Source organism: Pyrus communis, chromosome 15, assembly GCF_963583255.1.
Source record: "Pyrus communis chromosome 15, drPyrComm1.1, whole genome shotgun sequence".
Lineage (NCBI taxonomy): Eukaryota > Viridiplantae > Streptophyta > Magnoliopsida > Rosales > Rosaceae > Pyrus > Pyrus communis.
In genome coordinates this window covers 9,598,548-9,620,421 of record NC_084817.1, presented here as the reverse complement: position 1 = coordinate 9,620,421, position 21,874 = coordinate 9,598,548, and the positions used below count along the sequence as shown (strand labels likewise).

The window sequence follows — 21,874 nt, the reverse complement described above, 5'->3', positions numbered from 1 at the left end:
TAAAACTCAAAGTTTTCAAGTCATTTTCATTAGTTTTTTATTTTTATTTTTTTATTTTTAAAATTAAGCTAGTATATACCCATACTGTGACATCCCACATCGCCCAGGGGAGTGATCCTTATATGTATATTTTCATCCTTACCTAGCACAAGGCCTTGTGGGAGCTCACTGGCTTCGGGTTCCATGGGAACTCCGAAATTAAGCGAGTAGCGTGCGAGAGCATTCTCAGGATGGGTGACCCATCGGGAAGTTCACGTGTGAGTTCCCAAAAACAAAACCGTGAGGGAATGGTAAGCCCAAAGCAGACAATATTGTGCTACGGTGGTGGCGCGGGCCCGGGAAGTGATCTGCCCCAGAGTTCCTAAAAACAAAACCGTGTGAGTTCCCAAAAATAAAACTATGAGGGAATGGTAAGCCCAAAGCAGACAATATCGTGCTACGGTGGTGGAGCGGGCCCAGGAAGTGAAACTGTGTGAGTTCCCAAAAACAAAACCGTGAGGGAATGGTAAGCCCAAAGCAGACAATATCGTGCTACGGTGGTGGAGTGGGCTCGGGAAGCGATCTGCCCTGGAGTTCCCAAAAACAAAACCGTGAGGGAATGGTAATCCCAAAGCGGACAATATCGTGCTACGGTGGTGGAGTGGGCCCCGAAAGTGATTGGCGGATCACTTCCCAGGCCTGCTCCACCACCGTAGCACGATATTGTCCACTTTGGGCTTACACTTCCCGGGCCCGCTCCACCATCATAGCACGATATTGTCCGCTTTGGGCTTACCATTCCCTCACGGTTTTGTTTTTGGGAACGTGAACTTCCCGATGGGTCACCCATCCTGGGAATGCTCTCGTGCGCTACTCGCTTAATTTCGGAGTTCCCATGGAACCCAAAACCAGTGAACTCCCAAAAGGCCTCGTGCTAGGTAGGGATGAGAATATACATATAAGGATCACTCCCCTGGGCGATGTGGGATGTCATAATCCACCCCCTTTAGGGGCCCGACGTCCTCGTCGGCACTTCACGGTTAGGGTTAGGCTCTGATACCAAATGTCACGTATATCATAGGATCACTCCCCTAGGCGATGTGGGATGTCACACATACACAAAGTGTATGTGAAGTCTTTTATTTTCGTTTAAAATTGAAGGAGAAAGGAATAGAGTGAGAGAGAACGTGGGGTGAGGAGAGAGGTTTATTTTTTAGGGAGTTTTCATGAAAAAGATTTGGGCTAAGTTTATTTTAACAAAAAAAAACCATGTTATAACTTTATTTAATGAAAATGACACAATTTTAATATAAAAAAAAAATTAGAAAAAAAAAGACCTCATGCACGGGACCATGCGTCCATCACACACACTGTTTATAAAGCTGAACATTATTTATGAAATTTAATGATACTACACTATTTATTAGTTCAGTTTCATAAATAGTGTCTAGTTCTTGGTCATGTTTCATAAATATTGTCTAGTTCTTGGTTTTAGTTTCATAAATAGTGTATAAGCAATTGGTATAGTTTCATAACTAATGTCTAGTTATTCGGTCCATTCTTTTTCTATACATGATCTTTGAACGAGGAAAAATGAACCGATTATATCTTCCCATATCAATCAGCGGAAAATTAGACAAGAAGCCAAAATAATGACTATACATTTCTCTACATTTTATTCATGTAGTCAAAGGTTACAAGGACCTTGAGTGCGGCGAATGCTGGTGGTTATAAGGTAAATGATACTGTGAAGCATCCATCATCCAGTTGTTGCGGCAAAAATCAAATTTCTAAGAAGTCTTGACCTTTTTCCTATGAATCCTGGTGGTACATCTACCTCCTCTTATCCTAAAGGATTCAAAAGGGCTGCCGTAAGAGAAATAGAGGGTCCGGATCCCAGAATTCTACATTCAAAGGTGGTGTCTTGGGCAAAAATCACTTAACTATCCTTGTTTTGCAGAAAGAATTCCCTAGCACCGCCACAACACTGGTTATCCGATTCCGTTGAAATATGGAAAGTGCGCCTTGGTAGTGACACGTTAAATATCGTAAACACCATTATTACCCGTGAATAGTAGCGAGAATTAAACTTGAAACTACATACTACCGAGGAAATTGCACAGAACTGAAAACCCGTTTCGGGTTAGAGTCAGGTAGGTCGAACACCTTCACTCCATCGGAAAGATGATAAATTGCACTGGGAAGACGGTAGACGGTAGACGGTTGAACGGAAGTTAAGTTGATTTACACTAGCTAGGGAGAAGGCAGACAGTAAGGATCTAAGTTGCGGCTGTACTTCAAGCTTCCTCAAATTCATCCCATTGTTCAAGAAAATTGTTGTTTGGGTGCTAAATATCCCATTCCATGTGGGCATGTAGAGGTGAGTATGCAATGGACCAGTACCATTATCAGACTTCCTATGACACGATTGTGGAGCCAAAAATAATCAAAAGGCGACAGGTAGATTTTTGGGCAAAAATGAAAAAATTACCCTTGAGGAGCACCGGAATTCCTACGCGCGAGCAGCGGACAAACATCTCACAATCAAGTCAAAAGTGCCCAAAATAGGTAACAAATTCAAAGTTATTTCATCTATCCTCATCCTATATTTTCCACAAGGTAATTATTTCATAACCTTCAAAACATTCCATATAAATTGAGTTAATTGGCTATTTAATGGATTTATTCCTAATTAATCCATTAATTACCAATTAAATCACCCATTTCACATAAAAATACCCCAAAGGGCCGGCTACCTTTTCTCAAGAGGGGGACCGGCCATGCACTATATATTTAACCTCATTTCCTCTAAAAACCTAGGTCTTGACTCTTGCTAAACACTCAAAAACTCTCCAAACATTTTTTCTCTCTAAATTCTAACTTTGGCATCAGAGGTTCTTCGACCAAAGCCCCCCCATTCATCGTGGGCACGTGAGGCTCTTGGCCTTGACCCTAAGATGTTAATTGTTTTGTAGGTGCAACTTTGTCCACAAACAAGGAGGAAGAAATTTGCATCCACAAATTGGTGCTTTCATTGAGAGTTGAGTCCCACACTTGTAGAAGACTCTCGCATCCAAGGTTTTCTATTTTCTTGTTCATTTGTAGATTTTTCTTACGTTCTTATTATTAGAATTTTTTATTTGCAAAAATTCTTTGATAAAACGTAAAAGAGAAGTACAATGGCTAGAAATTTAGAAAATTCAACAAATGAAAATTTTAACATTCAAGAGATGGGACCACGGCTATCCACGAGGCTAAATGTGATCATAGGTGGAACGACACCACCACTACAGGGCTCCACCATGGCAACCACTACAGTGGCCACCACAGCCACCACCCGCGGCGAGGTCCATGGCACCACCACCGCGGCCCGAGCTGTGCCACCTAAACAAGCCTAAGCCGTGTCATCCAAGGCCCACGACACCAAAATCACGGCCCAAGCTATGTCACTCCAAGCTCAACGCGAGCCCAATACGTTGCTAAGCCGAGCATTAGCCTTACACCCACGTGCGCCACATGCCGAGCAGCCTACTCCCATAGCTCAGCCTGCTATCATGGCCCAACCTGCTCCTGCCAAGCAGCTTGCTCTTGTGGCCCAGCCTACTCCCGCCGAGCAGCCTGCTTCTGCTGCCCAGTCTGCTCCCGTGGCCTTCCAAGTAGCCCAAATTGATCCAAGATTAGTTTAACCGTCCTGGCTCTAAATTTTCAGACTGACGATCGAACTGGGAACATTTTCACCATATTGTTCTGCAGATTTGACATTTCCTAACTCAAATTTCACGCCCGGAGTCTACCACACTTCGATTGCTCAAAAAGACGCATTCATTCCAAGCTATTCCAACCCAAATGAAGAACAACACTTGTCTTGACAAGTCATAGAGTTGACGAGCGCCCTCGCATAGCAGACGACCTTGGTGAACCAGCTTTTATAGTGCACTGAGATGCAGCGTGCCCCAGACGAGATGTCCCGAAGTAGGACAAGGGCAGATAAAGAACCTCTTCAGCAGCGTCCTGGCAAGCATCTACTCAACCAGCCATGAACCAAGTGTTCGGGCAGTGTACATTCCTGATTGGGCCCTCGAGAAAGAATATACTCTTGTCTTAGCGCACGTAGGAGCGTGCATTCTCCACTAGGCCCACAGACGATCATACATTCACGGTTAGGGTCACACTCCGATAGTCAACATGAGCAACCTTCCAAGCGAAGTGTTCAGTCACGGCTAAGCCTGCAAAGAACATCATTTACATTACATCGGAGTAGGCAACACAATGGACGGAGAAAAGCAGTCACTTAATCTAGCTTAAGCTTAACCGGCATCCTGCGAAGAATTCACTCGTCTGCTAGGGACGCACCACACGCACCGAGTCCGTGGCATAGACGAGCCAAACACACGGAAGAACAGCTTAGACCAGCAAGTCACGGTCGGGGGTAGCCGAAAGCTTCGTTACCCCAACAAAGGCAAATTCAGGAAGAAATAGAGAGATTTTTGACCAAGCGATTGCGTAATTTTCAACACAACGAGGTTGCCGACAAGGCACTACGACGGAACATGACTAACATAAGCAGGTCACCCTTCACGGATGAGATCGAGCAGGCAGAGCCTCCACGCGAGTTCAGCATGCCACATTTCACATATTTCAAAAGGGATGAAGACTCGGAGAGACACTTAAAGCATTACCGAAGCGCAATGATCCTCTATCGAAACAATAATGATCTCATGTGCAAGAAATTCGTCATCACTCTATAAGGCGAGGCACAAGATTGGTTATACACCCTACCGCCACAATCTATCCGGAGTTTCGACGAACTTTCTTTGGTTTTTACCAAAGAATATTCATCATATCGCTCGATCAAAAAGAAGTTCGACCATTTGTTCAATGTTAAGAAAAACCTAAAAGAGTCGCTTCATGACTACATGAAGAGGTTCAAAGCAGAGAAGGTAAGGATAGTCGAATGCAACGACTCGATAACTATAGCAGTCTTCCAAAAACGACTTCTAGCAGACCACCTTCTATTCGAAAAATTGATCATGAAAGAGGATCTGACTCTAGCAGAGAAACATGCACTTTGGGACGAGGCTTGCCAATGCACATTCAAGGACTTGAAGAAGTACCCGACATCACCTCCATACTATCCAAATCGGAAGCAGATGAGGACTTATTCACATGTTTAATGGTATCTAAAACCAGCAATAAACTCTACCATCATACGAGAAGAGTTAGGGGCTCGATTACCTGTATTCCACAGTTCAAAAGCTCTTCTCGATGCTATCAGAAATTCAAAAGCTAACTTTGACAATAGTTGTTGCAACTTGAAAGCTCAAGTTTTACCTTTAAATGCACGTAGTCATCCTTATGACACATTATTCCGCCCAATCCAGACGTGCGATGATAAAGGCATAGACCCTGGCGGATGCAAAGTTTTTTTACGAACGCAACAACTCGGCCCAAAAGATACGCCAAGGGCAGACGAACACTGTAAGGATATACTCAGAAGCAAGTTTTATCTTCGTTGCCCCAAAAGATTCTACATAGGAGCAACATGTACCGGCAGTTGAATACTACCTCCTACTACACGTCACATGGCACTAACCGACCCTTGCTCCATAATTTAGCTCTAGAATGGTCCAATACTAGCAGTTGAGCATTTCCTGCCACGTGTAACATGGCCCCAGCTCCACGATTCCGTACCATGCATTCATAACGCAACAAGAGTGGCTTAACGATGCCCCGAAGGTAGTCGAGCACGTCCTAATCACGCCTGTTCTACCCGATAGAGACTTTTGGCATTTCCATGTTGACGGCTCATCCAACTACAAAGGTTCGAGAGCAGGCATAATCCTTGTTACCCCAGACGATTCGATACCCGAACATGCGATCACTCTAGGCTTCAAAGTACCCAATAACGAAACAGAGTATAAGACCCTACTAGCAGGTCTCCGAATGGCAAAAGACTTGACTGTAGACAACGCTCACGTGGCCGCACTAGCCGGCCTATGCTCTACCCCCGACTACCAACTCAAACGCTCTATCCTGGAGGAATATCTAGACAAGCCAAGCATAGAGGCAAAGCCAGAAGCCGAGGTGTCATAGGTTAGTACAACTCTAAACTGGCAAGATTCTATTGTAGACTACCTGGTCAATGACATATTTTCTACAGAAAGATTGGAGTATAGGAAGCTCCAAATCAAGGCAGCATGCTACTACATGTGGAACGGCATTCTCATCCAAAGATCCTACACCAGACCACATCTCCGCTGTCTAGCATATTCTGATGACTTGAAGGTTTTAAGCTTAATCCACGAAGGCGTTTTTGGAAATCACTCTGAAGGTTGATCTTTAGCACATAAGGCTTTTAACGCAGGCTACTATTGACCTACTATGGACTAAGATGCTAAGAAGTTAGTACAAAAGTGTGATCGCTGCCAACGCTACAAACCGATACCAGCACTGCTTGCCAGTGAGCTACATTCGCATACGAGTCATTGCCCGCTCATGCAGTAGGCAATCGACCTGGTATGACTTATGCCGCCTGTTACTGGGGGTGGGGCATGATGATTGTGGTAACCGACTACTTCACAAAAATGGGTAGAAACAGAGCCCAAGACGACCATGACTTAGACGAACATAAAACACTTCATATGGAGGAACATCATTTGCTGATTTGGCATCCCTCATTCCATCATCACCGACAACGGGCAAATAATCATTTGTTGATGTGGCGAAGTTCTTCCAAAAGTATGGCATCAAGCAGCCATGTCCACACCGAGATATCCTCAAAGCAATAGGCGGGCCGAAGCATCCAACAAGATGATCCTAGACTGCCTCAAGAAATCCTTTACCAACAAGAAGGGAAAAAGGCCAAACGAACTCCCCGGATGTTTATGGGCATATCGCACCACCAAAAGACGAGCAACCGGTGAGACTGCTTTCTCTTTGGCATTCGGCTCAGAAGCAATCATTCATCCCAATGTCATCAAGCTAAGTATCATTGCTCTACTACCAAGCATTGAGCAGAACAGTAAGGAGATCGCCACAAGCTAAGATCTGGCAGAGGAGAAACGCGAGCAAACCATCACCCGCATCGCAGCATACTAGTAGCAGCTCTCATTTAGGAAGGTCTATACAAGATTAGCAGAGTAGGCGATAAGAGTAATTACACCCTCATCACCATGAAACGACAAAAAGATTGAAAAACAATGGAACACCTACAATCTAAGGAAGTACCATGTGTGACCTCCTACTACATCAAAGTTTGAAGACTCAAGCAGCTCGACGGGCACCACCTCACAAGCCGAGGACTATCCAGTTGTTATGTAGTTTCTACCTTACAGCTAAGTTTTCGTTCGTTTCACTCGTTTTTCAATGAGGAATTCAGAAGTAATCACAACTTGGCTCGGCTGCATGCTTACAACAACCGATCACTCCTGCACTTCAAAAGAAGACTGTGCCCTTCTTAGGGACTCATCGCAGGAATTGCGCCTCATGAGGAACCAACCATGCTCTCCAGTGCGAGAGGGTAAACCAATTCCCCAACACCCGCACGAGTCAGCTCTCCAAGATGGGAGGATAAACTCTACACTCCAAATATCTAGACGTGGATGAGCCTGGCTGCCCTAGTATAACTAGATGCATGATGGCTTGCGCTGAGATTCCTAGAAGTAGCCACAATGGTCTTTTTCAAGGCTTAGCTAATTGAAGGATTTTGGGTCTTTTTACCTAATCAGTGGGGAACCAGGTCCTAGAGATGGAGGGGGCACATTACGCAGTACATTTGATGAACGGCTGCCCTGGAACCCTAAAGCTATTATCGAGTGCACTAAGGTAGCCTACGATTTCCAGAAGACTGTCTACGGCTTACCCTTCGAGCAGTAAAGCCACGCTAAACTTATACAACCACACATTCTTATGAAGGTTAAACAAGCTAGCGTGCATATACGAAGCTTTATCCACTGCCGACATGTTACGTAGTCGATAGGCTTCACCTCTGCCAAGTGCGGAACAACTTACACCAAGTCCTAAAGTGTTGTGATACTTGTTACGCAACCGATGAAATTGGAGAAAGCCAAGGTTAACAGCCTAGTGGCTACGCAGACTTGTCTGCTTCTGTAAGTAAGGCATCCGGCTACCAACCTTATGGCTAACAACTTCGCAAAGTTCTACACCAACACCTACGGCTGCATAGGCTATACATGCCTGTCTGCTTATAGAAAAGTAGCATACCTGCCACTGGTTTATAAAGTCTAAAGGTTAGGGCATGAACAAAAGAAGCAAAGATGAAGAAAAACGAATGAATCATGTTTATAAACAACTAGCAAGGGCCAAAGAAGTTTAAGAAAAACAAGAGTTACAAGGAAAAACAAAGAAAATCTTAAAGGCTACCTAGAAGACTACACTTCAGCAGCTTTAATATCCCATGACTACTCGGTCTCCACACATTCAGCAGCTGCGATGCTCTTAGCAGCAGCATCATCCAGCGTTTCACCCCCGGCTGCCCTAGCCTGGGCACCAACTTCTTCAACTACTTCACCAATGGAAACCCTCAAAAGTAAAAGCAAGCAAGTCTTCTGGAGAAATAGAGAAGGTCTCGAAACCTCAAGCCCATCATTCTCACCCTTCAGCTACTCATTCTCTTTGAGTAGACCAACACGGACGCGCTGCAGCTCATCCACTTCATTCTTCAGACTTTCATTGATCTTCAGTACACCTTAAAGTTCCAACACTTGGGGTTCAAGCCTATCGATGATTCTCTTAAAGTGGATCACTTGATTATAAGCATTAATTAACTCTTTATCCTTTGCATAAGTAGCAAAACAAAGCTCAGAAACGGCAAACTCAAGATCTTGAATCTGACGTATGTACTATCCAATCTCATTCTCTGCACTTTCATACTTAACTTGGATCGTGTCAAGCCTAGTCTTTAAGTCAACGATCTCTTGGTGAACGGTCTCAAGCTGCAGAGAAGTGGGGGCAGAAATATTAGACCCCTTCAAAGCAACGAGCTCAGAATCTAACCTCTTAATGTCCTCAGCTGAGGAATAAGCTTCAGCTGCCATAGTCTTCACTACCTCCTTGGCAGCCTTGCTATATATGCATCATAGCAAGCAGAGCAGTAATTCTATATTAGGTCGTATGCTTCATAAAGAAACTTGGGCAAATAAACCTTTCTAACGCCATCAACAAACTTGGCACAAACGTCCATGTCTTCAAGCAGATCTGGTTTCAAGAGCACACAGATCTCAGCAGTCTCCCCAAAAGCAGGCTTAGTGGATTTCTCACAACTGCCCATGCAAGCAGTCTCCTCCTTCCTAGCAGGCGAATCAGTCTCAGCAGCAGAGGGAGTGGGCCTTAGCGCCACTTTAGCAGCAAAATCCACCTTATTGTTCTTCATAATAGCAAGCCTATCCGAAGGAGAACATGACATAGCTCCCAACAAACGTCTTGGCACAGACTTCGACAGTAGGGGCATAACAAGACCTCTAGACTGAGTAATACTATTAGCAATTGAATTAGCCATTCTCGACATAGCAGGTGTGACAGGCTCAGATCTAGCAGCCTCATTTTTCTTCCCATTGAAAGAAGTCATGTCAATCACAGGCCTTTCGACAGTAGGTGGGCCCTCATGAGTAACGGAGGAAGTCTTCAGTTTATTCTTAACCAGCATCTCTTGAGCAGACGGGGAAAATCTCTTCTTTCCACCTTCATTCATAGTAGGCTGCACGACAGCGATCAGACGAGCCAAAGTATCTGCCTTGATCCTCTTTACCTTCTCTCTCAGGAGCAACCAACATTTCTCCCGGTGAAGAGAACTGAGCAACCAACGCTATTTACGGTACTTAGTAGGGGAACTTAACCCATATTGGCTTTTTTATCATTTTTTCTCTTAGATCAGCAGGCAAGAGGCCTGCATGCCCAGCATTCTAGCAACCCATGAAGCCCTCGACCTTTTCATCTCTCTCAATCGCCGGTATGGCCCCCGTCAAGTCCAATAGCCCAAAGGACATAAGCTATGTAGCTCGCCTAGCACTGCGCCTTAGTGCCTCAATCTGCGGCCCCAGCCACGCAAGCTGCTTTGGCTCTAGCCAAGCCGAGCAGCCCAAGCAGTGGTCCCTGCCACAACACCTTATCAGCCCATGCCGAGCTGACTCTTAGCCCCTGCTAGTCGACGTGCCGCACCACCTCGACGGCTGTGCCGCGACAGTACTATCCAAGAAAAAGACAAGGAAAATTAATTTTTTCTTACCTCGGTGTGGTGCGGAAAAGACAAAGAAAGCAACGAAAGACGATCTTTTGCACGGGCAAGATGTAGAATATTGCTAGAGAAGGGGGAACAAATATTCTCTAGTCTCTCTCTCTCTCTCTCTTGTAGGGTAGAATAAATCACTCTCCAAAGTCGATTTAATAACCCACTTAAGGTGGACTTCAATAGGCTTTGAGAGAAATTTATTTCCCTTTCCTAGAAAGATCTAATTTCTTATTAAAGAGAGAATCAACATCAACATAGGAAACAATCCTACGTTTCCTAAAGCAAGAATATCTCTACACCTGCTGCCATTTCCTACGAACAACCCAACAGGTGTGGGGTCATTTGTGGAGCCAAAAATAATCAAGAGGCAACACGTGGATTTTTGGGCAAAAAGGACAAAATTACCCTTGAGGAGCACCAGAATTCCTACGCGCGAGCAGTGGACAAACATCCCACAATCAAGTCAAAAGTACCCAAAATAGGTAACAAATTCAAAGTTATTTCATCCATCCTCATCCTATATTTTCCACAAGGTAATTATTTCATAACCTTCAAAACATTCCATATAAATTGAGTTAATTGACTAATTAATGGATTTAGTCCTAATTAATCCATTAATTACCAATTAAATCACCCATTTCACACAAAAATACCCCAATGGGCCGGCCACCTTTTCTCAAGAGGGGAACCGGCCATGCACTATATATTTAACCTCATTTCCTCTAAAAACCAAGGTCTTGACCCTTGCTAAACACTCAAAAACTCTCTAAACACTTTTTCTCTCTAAATTCTAACTTTGGCATCGGAGGTTCTTCAGCCAAAGCCCCCCATTTATCATGGGCGCTTGAGGCTCTTGGCCTTGACCCTAAGTTGTTAATTGTTTTGTAAGTGCAACTTTGTCCAAGAACAAGGAGGAAGAAGTTTGCATCCACAATGATATTTTGATTTTACGATTTATAGAAAGATAAAAAATGTCCATCTGCATTTGAGTTTGAATTAAAATTTTATTTTGATTCAATTTAGGAGTCTGACCTTTTTTTTTGCCCGGGGGGGGGGGATGGGGAATTTAAGAGCTAGACCCAGTACTAACAAAAGGAAAGCAAGTTTTTAACAAATGAAGGTTCTTTATTTGTAGGGAGTTGGTTTTCACGCACATTTTTTAACTTCTCACGAATTCATCTTAAATATTTGGTCATTGGATTGAATAAATCAAACGAAATCAACGGATAAGATTTAATTGGGTGGGTGAGAAACTAAAACTGTGTGTATTTATCATTTTCTTATTTGTAATATCGTATTCATGGATAAACTCAATTGGAAAATCATAAGATTTTCCATCATCAAAGTATCGCACAAGAGTTAATTGCTTGTTTTTCAAGTAAACACAACAATCACATAATTGCTTGTTTTTCAAGTACACACATCAATCACATAAAAGCTGAATTAAAGAGGCATCTTGTAACAACAAATAGTTTGATGGTATTCCTATTTATTTGAAAGTGAGAGGTTTTAGACTCGAATCTTGTGGATAGTGAATTTGATGCTAAATTAGGTTGCCAATTGTATGGTTTAGCTAAACTATCATTCCTCTTAGTGTAAAAATATATCGATGTACTAAAAAGAAAAAACAATATGATAATCTTGCTTCATCAATGTTGGGAGGCCATTGTTGTTCCTTTCTTTTTCCAGGTACACAATATTCAATCCTGTGTAGTGGCAGCGGCCATCACCTGTTTGATAAAAAGTACTAGAGAAACACGCACGCCCACACACTTTTTTTTTTGGGTTTTTTTTGCCTGAGTAAACTGCCGATTTGCCCCCTGAACTATCACCCAACTTTCGATTTCCCCCGTGAACTTTTTAATTGGAAAATTAAGGACTTAAACTAATTTTTTTGGCCGATTTACCCCTTGTTGTTAATTTTTCATTCATTCCATCCAAATTTCTGATAAATGGAAGTATGTGCACAACATATGTGGGCAGTTCGATCGCTTCATTCTTTAAAATAATCGAAAACCTTAGATTTCTAAAATATAAACCTATGCAAATATGTGTGATTCTATAGCTTTTGTGTATGAAGGTTTAGTGAAGTGACGCTTTTGTCCACAAATGAGAGTTATGTGGTTTGCACATGATAAGAGTTAACATTAATTTGGATGAAATCTATGAAAAACTAACAGTAGGGGGGAAATTGGCCAAAAAAATTAGTTTAGGTCCTTAATTTTCCAATTAAAAAGTTCAGGGGGAAATCGAAAGTTGAGTGATAATTCAAGGGGCAAATCGGTAGTTTACTCTTTTTGCCCACGCATTTTTTTTTTCTGGTTTATTTTTTATTTTTTATTTTTATTTAAGGAATACTAATGAAAATGGCTTAAAAAATTTGAGTTTTAACGATAAGGGCAAAATAAAGGGTAAAATGAATAGTACCAGGATTGACTTTTTAGTGTAAAAATATGGTTTTTCGTTAAAGTGAACAGTACCGGGAGTTTTTCGTTAAAGTTTCCTTATTTATTTTTTGTTCCGCGTTTTTATATGTTTATGTGTGTGTGTGATGGGTTGGTCTTAGATTGCCAAATGGGGCAATCTTTGCTCTCTTTCCAAGATTTTTGTATTTTGGATGTGGTTTTGAATTTTATTGTATTTTTGGTATTTGTCACTGATCGAATTTTACTTTATGTTATTGGGTATGATTCTGTTTTCCCTAATATTTGTTGATAAAACTGTTTTTGCATGAACATATGTTACCATTTTGACCTCGAATTATTGTTTTCAAGAACTTTTTATTTTACTAGGCTTTTTTTACCCTTAAAATGAAGTATCACAACTTTTAAACTTGATTGGTTCGGATGGAATTGCCTGATTGATCTTTATGTGAACCTCGATCGCTTGGAAAGAGCCTGTGACCTAGACTTGGGGATCACATTTTGGATATACATAGGCTTACAGTCGAGGATGCCAGGATATTTGAATATTGGTTAGTTGATAGTCCCTCTTTTATGGTATTTTGTCTTTTCCTTGTAAGTGTTGATGTCATCCAACCGTAGGGTAAGTGGAGATGTGTTCCAATCATGAGCATTCCCCCTCTAAGGTTGTATATAAGCTTCCTTTCACCATTTGGGAAAAGCATGAATGAAAATCAAATGTTTTAGTTTATTCCTTTTCCCCTTTTTCCCTTGTTTTCTTCACTTTTTCGACTATGCAACCATCATCTGGTATCAGCGACAGGTTGCTACCATTCATGGGCAAAAACAAAGCCTTCGTGGTAGTGGCTGACATCACAGAGGCCGACCTCGAACTGGAGTACCAATAACACCAAATCCTGGAGCAGCTTAACAGGTTTCACGATTCGGTGTCTCTATTAGCCACTCGCCAAGAATCTTTCCAATCGAATTTGACTGATATTCAGGCTTCTTTGGCTAATATTAGCCTAGTCTAGAACTACTTGATGAAGGAGATCTGCGCCTTCAAGAAACAGCCGCCAACTTCCACCACTATTTCCCAGATTCTAATTGATTATCTTCACATTCCCCTAGGTTCGAAATCCACTTTGCTGCCCCAACCCACCCAACCCCTTTCCGCTGCTCCGCCTCCGACATGGGGAACCCACTACTCCAGCTCTTTCTATTTCCCTTATACCCCTACCCAAGTCACCGGTTACCCACATGCGTCCCCTTTCCATTCAATATCTACCCTTTATCTCCACCTTTCATCCGCTTCGTTTCACCTTCCACAACAACAACCTTTTCTTTCGGGGGCACCACTTACCTTCAACGGCCCGAAACATATGAAGATTGAGCTTTCCCGATTCTTCGTGGATGACCTATACAGTTGGCTAGCCTTAACGGAAGAATATATGGATTATCACGGGGTCGACGCCGTCAACCAGGTCATAATCACGGGGCTCTATTTCACTGGTGATGTTGCCTTTTGGTTTAAATGGTACAAGTTGCACATTGGGTCTGGGCTTTGGGCCGCCTTTATTGAATCACTTCTTTAGTGGTTTGGGCCGAGCGATTAATTGGACTTCAACATGTCTTTTTCCTATGTGTCTCAGAAAGGCTCACTAGAGGCTTACATCAACGATTTCATCCGTTTGTCATGTCGGGCCCAAGGTTGGTCTGATTCCCATCTCCTAGAGGTTTTCCTTTGTGGGCTTAAATTTGAACTTTAGGATGACATTTTAGCCCAGACCCTTCACTCTTTGGCTCGTGCTATTGAACTGGCATGTATCTACGCCAACAAGCACCAACATCATTGGGGTTCATTCCACCCTTTCCCTACCCAGTCATCCTCCACGTCAGTTGCCTCATTATCGCCTCCTCCACCTCGTGAACGCTGTGCCTGCGACCAATACCTTTATTGTCCAGATAAATATTACCTAGGTTATACGACCCCTACAAGATCCTTGCTTGAGTCGGGAAGGTCGCCTACACCTTGGACTTGCCTCCGGACTCTTGCATCTACCCCACTTTCCATGTTTCTCTACTCAAGCCTAAGTTGGGCTCTAATGTGGTTACTTCTCCTATACTTTTTCTTCTGTTCGACAAGGGACTTGTGAACTGGACACTGAAAACAATTCTACAGTGAGGCATGTTCAAGCGCGGGAACCATGTTGTCACGTGTTGGCTGATCAAATGGTTGGGCTTACCAAAACATGATGCTACTTGGGAGGATGTTGACGCTACTCTTGAACGATTTCCTGATTTCAACGCTTAAAGACAAGCTCTTTCTTAGAGGGGCAGGATTGTTAGGAAATTAGAATATTGGACAGCTGATAGTCCATATTTTATGGTATTTTGTCTTTTCCTTGTAAGTGTTGGTATCATCCAACGATAATGTAAGTGGAGATGTGTTCCAATCGTGAGCATTTCCCCCTCTAGGGTTATATATAAGCTTCTTTTCACCATTTGGGAAAGGCATGAATGAAAATCAAATGTTTTAGTTTATTCATTTTCCCATTTTCCCCTTGCTTTATGGACTATTTCGACTCTGCACCCATCAAAAGACACAGACCTAATGGTCTCTGTATCTCAAGAGCCTCTCATGAGGTAGCTCTGATTGCATTACATGTTTAGATCAATGACTTGTCTTGGGTATTGGAATTCGATGAGGAGCTTATGTTACGCCCCGATCTCGACATACGTCTAGGATTGACGCTTGACGGTGAACTATAGGGGGATGCCTATAAATACAAACTAAAATACTGAACTGAAAATAACAATATTCACATCTTTTTAAGGAAAATTATAAGGGTAACCTCACACTCCAAGCTCCACGAACTCTGTCTGCTACCCCAAAGCTCCTCGTATCTACTAAAACATGCACAATCACCCATACACCATGGGAATGGTGCACCTGGCAAACAACACCTCGGATAAGCTGCGAAGCTCTTACGAGTGATAATAGTTCTACGTATGTGATACTATTAAAACCAACCATTGATTCGGTTTATAAACGTCAAATATAAAATTCATATTATATAAAATCATAATCAAGCCCACTTAAAATCTTGAAGGAGTCACACAGACATCCATCGGCCCGTCTGAAACAAGTCACAAAAGCTCACAACTATAAACTCATATAACATAATGAAAAGTAGGGTTAGAGGGACACAGTTCGGCTGAAGCCTACATCTCTAAAGCTATCTCAATCCAAACTAAATCCAAAGAATCAACAAAGCAATTAATCGGGTTCTGGACCTCTCAACGGAACCATAATACCAAACGGGATTCTGGACCACTTAACAGAATCGCGGAGTAGAAGGGATTCCGGACATCTTAACGAAATCGGAGTGGATACGATTTCGGATCTCTCAATGGAATTGTGGAGTACAATGGATATCGAACCATTCAACGAAATCCAAGTTGGATACGATTATGAACCTCTCAACAAAATCGCGAAGCATGAGGGATTTCGGACCATTCAACGGAACCGAGCAAAAATCCAAAGAACGTATCAAAGGCTCGAAGAAACAATACAAGAACCAAGTACTCAATTTATAAAAGCTTAACAAAGTGAAACAAGACACAAATACTAAATTTAGAATGAATCACTAAAGCAGGAAATGAAACAATATCGAAGCAACAAATCCCCATCACAATGGGTTAACGGTCCACTACTAGCCCTCACATTTCATCACAACATGCCAATCATACAAATCAAACCATATTTCAAATATATACTTCAAATCTCATTTCATAAACATAAGTTGATGACTAAGTATTAAAAATAACAATTCAATAGAAAACATATTTATAAAACCAAGTCATATCCACACAGGATAACAATTATGAAAATAGGGTAATCACCAATATCACATATATTAATGTCACTCACCTGGAATCCGCACTAACGCACCCTAGCACAAGAATCAAGACGTCATGCACTATCGTTGCCTAAAACAAAGTACAAGTCCACATTTAGATTTCCTTTGATAATTCATATACCCAAAACTCCCATACGTCCCCCACAACCACATTTAAAGGAAATTGAACCGTCGTTCAAAGGTAGGGTTCATGATCCTACGTCACTTGATTCGTAAGATCCAACCACTAGTCTTTCGATTTGTAAGTTACTTATCATTAGTAATGCACCTATATATGCTATGATTTGAGTAACATTACCAGTTAGATTATAGTTGAATGTGTCCCAACACGACCTCATTTCTAAAGTTCATTAATTAAATTCGAATTCCGATGCGACTTGTAGGTGAAAATTGAGACTTGTACTTTATGGACTTGGCACCGAAATCAGGACACCGTAGAACAAGCCAAAGTCACATGGATTACCTCTGGTTAAATCTTTTGTATATAACAATCTACCCAATATTTTCAATGTAAATAACATCAATTCTTTTATAACACAATCTTTTGTGCATTTCACATTGGTATGAGAATTATACGCACACAAATTAAACCCTATTTGTGACAATTGTAGTAATGATGTAAGTAGGGATCGTTCTAACCGGGGATTAACTAGGGGTGCTAATCTAATTTGAATTGACTCAAAAACATAAAAACTAAACTTAAAGACTCTTAACAAGACTACTATGACTCAGAACAACTTTGAAACACTCAAAACTGCCTAAAACAATCAAATTGATTCAAACAGACACTAGAACTTAATTTGGACGAAAATACATTTGGTTTTGACTCTAAAGACTCAAAAGGACTCTTTTGGACAGATTTGGAACAAATGAGAAGGGGGGTTTTGATTTTGGACGAATTTAAAAGAAAACAAGTGACTTAAAACTTTAAAACAGATTTTGGACGAAAATAAGAAAAGATTGTAAAAACGAATTTGATGGAATGGAATGGATGGGAAGCTAGCTAAGGGGTTCATCTTCACACATGTTATACTTGCATATAAAACGATTTCCAATTGCTTTTCAATAAACCATGATTCTCAACGTCCCAGATTAACCGTGAATTGCACTAATTAACCCTCAGATTTTCCTAACGTTATTGAATTGGATGATTGCATACGAAAACCCAAAACATTCCCCACAAGTCCCCTACATGATTGCATAATAGAGATACAAGCAAGAATCATTAAGTTCTTTGAAAACCATAAGCATTGACAAAGCACTTGTTACTATGATTGCATGAAACTTATGCCAAGAATTTACTTAACGCGATTGAGATCATCAACCTTTACTACTTGTGAATATAATTCCATAACGATTAGGTGAAATTTCCTTATATCCTAGCATCCAATTTATGCGTGATAATTAAGCGTGCACTCTCAACCAACACACACAAATCAATGTAATTCACATAGATAAGTAAATTGAATTCACAACTTATGAAACGCAATTAGAAGTAATCAAATCATATCGCAAGCATAAACATGTATTTCGAATCCCCCCCTAGCCAAAGGGGGGTTTAGTTCCTCATACGTACAAGACAAAGATAAGTAAATTTAACCATTGAAATCAAGGAGAGGAAACACCTAAAAATTCCAACAACTCAAACTTGAATTGTATGAACGTTTAGGCCTCTTCTCCTCCTCTTTGTTGTGGCACAAGGTCTAAGGATAGGGTTTGGAGGGATGGGGAGTGGAATTAGGGAGGTTTGGTGGTGATGCAAGGTTGTGGAGTGATGGAGGAAGGCACGGCAAGGGCTGGGAATTGGTGATGGAATGCAAGGTTATGCACGGCTCAAAGGATTGTTGCTGGAATGGATTGGTGCTTGCGGCTCAAAGGGAATTCTCCTTCATAGGTGATGGGATTGCATGGTTTTATAGGGAGAGAATGGGAGAGAATGTGAGAGAATGTGGCTGAATGATTAAAGAGGGAATGCATGTGGAATGACAGCTAGGGAGTGAATGATTAAAGAGGGAATGCATGTGGAAGTGTGGCTGATTGTTAGAAGGAAAGCAGGAAATGTGGAATGCACGACAATGATGGGTTCTTTGGTGATGAATGTGGCTGCAATCTGAAATGGGAGAGCATGTGGGTGAAATAATGAAGGGAATGCATGTGAAAAACAGCTAGGTTGGTTGGTGGAAAGCTGGAATTCCAAAAGGGAATGCACGGCAAGGTGTGTTATATAGAAATGGGAGAAAATGGATGAATGATTAAGAGTGAATGCATGTGGAATGACAGCTAGGTTGGTTGGTGGCTGAAATGATGAAGTGGGATGGCTGGAATTACAAGGGGAATGCACGGCAAGGTGGTAGGAATGGGCTAGGATGTGTGGTGGATGCACGGCAAGGTGGTAGGAATGGGCTAGGCCCTTTGTTTTATGTCCTAAGTGCATATAAGGCCTTCAATTTCGTCCAACACTTTGGCTCCAAGCATAAGCTATCCATCATTAGCCCAAAAGTGCTCCAAAAGGCTCCAAAATGCACTTCTTTGCTCCTTTAGCCCTTAGAACCTGAAAACATACGAAAATAACTTAAAAGACTTAAAGAACTAAGAAATAACAACGTAAATGCACAAGAACAAGCCAACTAAGTTGCCTAAATATGCTCCTATCACACATAATCTTTCATACAATTTTCAATCTCGCATCAAGACGTGAGCATAAATTTAGAGTGCGAAACACTTAAAAAGCATGATAAAGTTAAAGAAAAATCTTTGGCGGACTCTGCAAGTTTCAACGAAGTGGTGTGATATTCACACGTCTTTTTTTTACTTTCTACCTATTCTCTTAATTTTCGACTATCGAATTGAATGAATTGATGATCATTAAAGAACATAAATTAATAATAAGTGTCTGAGAAGTAAATACAAACGTGGACAACACGCCCCTTCGATGAAATGATGCTCAGCACACCGCTTAAAGAAAACGCTCGGGATCTTTTCTTTATACTAATGGAGCACGGCACACGGGTTGTCGTTTTCACAGAACTTGTTGAACATTTTCTTTGAAGAAACCCCTCTTTTCCGCAATTCCACCCTCTTTTCGCTATTAGTCAATTCATACACCCACCTACCGGTTCCTTCTTCTTCTCCCGCCGCAGTAGGAGCTCCTCTTTGCCGGAAAACTTTTCTTCGCATGGAAAACAGAAAAATAATCCGCTGTCAAGAACTAGACAAGGCGGAGAACGAATGGAAGAAACTGGAAGGCGTCAGCGAAAAACAAGAGCAAACAGTAAGGCGTCTGGAAACAACGGCGATGCTGCTGGTTTGCGGTTATATCTACCTTCAAAGCTTCATATTCCATTCTGTTAGCCACAATCCAAACTTGTCGTGCGAATTCTGGTGGGCACCCTTCACCCTCTCGTGTCTGATTTGCGTCGTCTTCGCCATCCCCTTCAAGAGTTTCGTCACGAAATGGGATCGTACACAACGTTATTTCGAGATCAATTTTCTTAAGCAAGACTTAGTTCACCTACAAATTGTGATTTTCTCCTCCTCGGATCACGATCGGCAGCTGGAGCAGCAGCAGCAGCAGCCGCCGCCGCAGCAGGAGAAATTGAGGAGCGATAGTGCGAAAACGTATCAGAGGCGTGCGTTCATCTGCCTGGTTTCTTTAGCTCTTGTTGCGTACACAGTTGTTGTGTTAACGGCATGTCGATCGATTCCCTGTCACAGAGTTGCTATACTCTAGAAATACGGTATGTTCTCCGATTAATCCTTTCAATTTACATGCTAATTTCCGATTTCAATCTGCAATAAAACTCAAGAACTAAAATAAAAAGAAATAAAAAAAATAATAGCTAACAGTTTACATGATCCCAGATTGGCACTCATGTTTCCATTCCTCCTCTCTCTTTATAAGAGGAGAAAAAAGGGGAAGGTGTTAGAGTAGGAGTCTTGTCTAAGGAAATAATATCTCGGAATTAATATTGTAATGTTATTCTGATTGTATTCCTGATTTGTAGTACGTTGAGTACCCACGATTGTATGTGTATGAGCTTTTGTGCTTGTTGAATAAATATCAGCAATCAATGATAAATTTATATATGCTAATAAATAATAAATGTGAATAAATAATTTAACAGAGTATAAACGAAACGAAATAATATTAAACAGACAAATTGAAGATCGAGGCTTGCGTACCGCAATGTCCTTGAAACATAAATTTTGCCCATACTCAATGCTTGTAGTTTTACTGACGTCTGCTTCACCAGTTTTCAAGGATCTAAGTCAGAATTTCAGCAGCAGCACTAGAAAACTTGACTTCTAGCGAATTTCTTTGTGGTTCTCTTAGTAAGAATGTTTGGGATTGTAGAAGAAGAATTTTATTTTTCTGTATACTAAATGTCATGCAAATTGATGAATATATAATAGGTTTATGCCCGTTCGCAATAGATATGAGAATGAGATAAGTCTATTGGGAGACATCTTCTTAGAGGGGTACTTTGCTGTCTGGCATTATTTCATCACTTCAGACTTCATCTGAAAAGATGAGTCTATTGATATAAAAAAAAAAAATTAATTAATTAAATTCGAAATTAATTAAAAATAATTAATTAAATAATTTTATTAATTATATATTAATTATCAGTTAATTAGTACACCCTAAGACCCATCATTTGATATATAATAATTATCAATTAATTAGTACACTCCAAAGCCTAACCCCAAGGTTGAGCCCAACTTTATACTTCATGGTCTATCACTCTAATCACTTTCTATAAGGAACAAAGCCTTATAAAGTGAGGGAACCTTTTGGTAGTGACCAATGTGGGACAATGAAATTTCTACTTAAAATTTCCAACAGTGCTATGATTATAATTTCTACATGGTATCAATGAGTTAAGGTTGTAAATCCTAGTGTGATGCAGTTTCATTTCTTTAAGCTTACTAAGACCAATTTGCTCAATTAGACATGTCAGATGCGTTCCTTTTTTTATTGATCATGATCTTTTCTCTCATGTTGATAGCTCCTCCACTGCGTCCGACAATGAGCTTCTTATTGCTGGTGATACTTTTGTCAAGCCTAATCCTTAATATGTTGCGTGTTATAAGATTGATCAACTGGTGTCTAGCTACTTGTTTCTACCCTTTCTGAGTCTCTTCTTTCATTGGTGGTTGACCTTGACTCTGCTAAGGTTATTTGCAATTGTTAGCAATATGTCAAAGCTTTATGTGCAACATACCCATGCTTGGCCCTCTATGCCAATCACAGAGGCCATGGTTTCTCGATACACAGTGCGTCCAGATTAGGGCTGGGCACGGGCTGGGTTGGGCCTGATTTT

At 41.3% G+C, this 21,874-nt stretch overlaps 1 long non-coding RNA gene across 1 annotated transcript; it reads left to right on the top strand.

Annotated features, from left to right (window-relative positions):
- Nucleotides 1–19,520: 19,520 nt before the first annotated feature.
- LOC137718254 (uncharacterized) lies at nucleotides 19,521–20,584 on the top strand. The gene is made up of 2 exons (XR_011065863.1): nucleotides 19,521–20,287; nucleotides 20,412–20,584. It is a non-coding gene; the product is annotated as an uncharacterized lncRNA (long non-coding RNA).
- The last annotated feature ends 1,290 nt before the right edge of the window (nucleotides 20,585–21,874 follow it).